The following is a 2,475-nucleotide window of genomic DNA, read 5'->3' as shown; positions in this document are numbered from 1 at the left end:
CCTCTGCGTGAAAAAGTTGCCCCTTAGATCTCTTTTGTATCTTTCCCCTCTAACACGAAACCCATGCCCTCTCGTTCTGTACTCCCCCACCCAAGGAAAAGACTTTGTCTATTAATCCCATCTATGCCTCTCATGATTTTATACACGTACAGTTACGACGTTTAAAAGACATTTGGATAAGTACATGAATACGAAAGGTTGGAAGGTTTATGGGCCAAACACTGGTAGGTGCGACGAGTTTAGTTTGAGAACATACTCAGCATGGACTAGTTGGATGAAGGGTCTGTTCAGTGCTGTCTGACTCTGTGACTGACTTGTACTGGTCATAAAACCATTTTCGAACCTCCCCCCATAAGCATCCACTTCTGTGTTGTTCAAAACTCAGATGAACTTAGCCTTGAATATGTTCAATGACCCCACTTCTGAACTCAATTCCTCTTCGTAATATATCACTTGCCTTGCTCATTGCCTGATGCATCTGCCCGACAACTGGCATTGACTGGTGTGGAGGTACTCTGAGACCCCTTAGTACAACCATACATCATTCCTGATGAAGGGCTTGTGCCCGAAACGTTCCCTGTCCTTCTCCTCAGATGCTACCTGACCAGTGACACATCTCCGTGCTTTTCCAGTGCCACATTTTTCGACTTTCACCTCTAGTCATCACTTTCTCCACATTTCAATGCGTCACCATTTAATCAATGCACTGCCTGTTTAAAAAAAACAGCAAAGGGTATAATTTCACATTGCGGTACTGCACTTGCCATGTGTTTGTCAATTGAGACACAGACCTGGACCAACTTCGGGAAGAGGCAAAAGACTGAGTTCTGAACAAAAACCGTAGCACACCCAAAACGTCGGCTCTGTTTCCCTTTCCACAGATGCTGCTCGACCCGTTGGCTTTCTGCAGTATTCTCTGTGTTTGTTCGACACAAATGCTGCTTTCCATTAAAGAACTTCAATCCCTGTCCTCTGGTAACTGACCCTAGTCAGTGGCAATAGATTCTTCTGATCATTAACCTGCCCATTCACACCACGTCTTCTCCCATCATTGCCAACAGGCCCTGGAAATCTCCAGTTCACCTTGTTTGCTCCAAAGAGAACATTCCCAAACTTGGGAATGTCTCCACAAAATCGAAATTGCTCATCCCTGGACATGATGCAAATGTTACAATGGGGAAGAGGTCTTAGCAAAATATTGTCAGTTAGCAGGTGCAAAAATGTTCAGGAAGTAAAACACAAATCCCAGTCTCCAGCTTTGTGAATCTTTAGAAACTCTTTGGGAAGTGGAATTAGAGGAGAATGAAGGATGAACTGACGGACTGAGCAGAGACAGTCCAGACACTGTCCCCTTGTTTAAGAGGCTGATTGACTCTGATATTCTCGGGACATGAACTGACCCGAGACATTGAAAGAATTCTCTGTACATCAGGAATTCAAACCCATTCTCGGCTCGGGGCCAATGAGAAAATTTGGGAAGAGGCAAAACACTGAAAGGATCGGAGGGCGATGGCCCCGGTGTAGGACAGCTCGTTCCTCGTGACATGGATGTGCCTGCAGATGGTGGGATCAGGCTGTCCCCATGTCTCCATAATGAATGTCCAAGGCTTTATTATGGAAAAGTAAAACTGATAGAGGAGAATGGTAATTTTGGGCGGGGCGGGTTGAATTATGAATTGATTAGTAGGTTCCTCAAAGACATTGTGCAGGTGGTTGCTGGGGTGGTCTCTGTGGCGCAATTGGTCAGCGCGTTCGGCTGTTAACTGAAAGGTTGGTGGTTCGAAACCACCCAGAGACGCAGTGTTTCTTGTTCTCGCTCCTACCGCTTTCTTGGCTGCGAAAATGCACGTTTTTAATGGTTTCAGGAAAATGTTTCCCAAACGGAAATCTTATCCACTGAGGCAGTAAAAAGGCGTTTCTGAATTGATTTAATTTCTAACGTAAAGGACTGCGGATGCTGAGAATCCGAGACAGAAAGCGAAACTGCTGGAGAAACTCAGCAGGTTTGGATGTACTTGGATGAGGAAAAAAACGAGTTCTGAAATGTTGTCTCTGATTCTCCTTCCAAAGATGCTGCCTGGCCTGCTGAGTTGCTCCTGCAATTTCTGTTTTTGTTTTTAACTGAACGTCCATTTCATCTTTCGGGATGAAACACCCAGACTCGCCATTTGCAGATATTTAACCCTTTGGAAACCTGTGAAGTGATTGAATTCAAACAAACTCTGCAATGATTCACTCTTTCTCAGCTCCACAGGCAGAGAGACCTGGGAAATGAAGCTGTCAGTGTGGTTCTGTATTGATGGGCCGAGTGGTGAATGCGATGGACACGAAATCCATTGCGGTTCCCCCACACAGGTGTGAACCTTGCCGACTACACTTGAGAAACGACATCAAAAGAAAAGGGAGATTGCTCCACGGTTTTTTTTAAAATGCAAATTAGTGGAGGGGTTGAAATATTTCAATCACATTGGGACT

The 2,475-nt window shown here is 45.0% G+C and overlaps 1 non-coding gene across 1 annotated transcript; it reads left to right on the top strand.

Moving 5' to 3' along the window:
- Nucleotides 1–1,724: 1,724 nt before the first annotated feature.
- Nucleotides 1,725–1,798, top strand: trnan-guu (transfer RNA asparagine (anticodon GUU)). The gene has a single exon. It is a non-coding gene; the product is annotated as a tRNA-Asn (tRNA).
- Nucleotides 1,799–2,475: the final 677 nt, after the last annotated feature.

This window comes from Chiloscyllium punctatum, chromosome 36, assembly GCF_047496795.1.
Source record: "Chiloscyllium punctatum isolate Juve2018m chromosome 36, sChiPun1.3, whole genome shotgun sequence".
NCBI classification, from domain to species: domain Eukaryota; kingdom Metazoa; phylum Chordata; class Chondrichthyes; order Orectolobiformes; family Hemiscylliidae; genus Chiloscyllium; species Chiloscyllium punctatum.
Note: the sequence above shows the minus strand (reverse complement) of the source record. Positions and strands in the feature narration are given on the sequence as shown.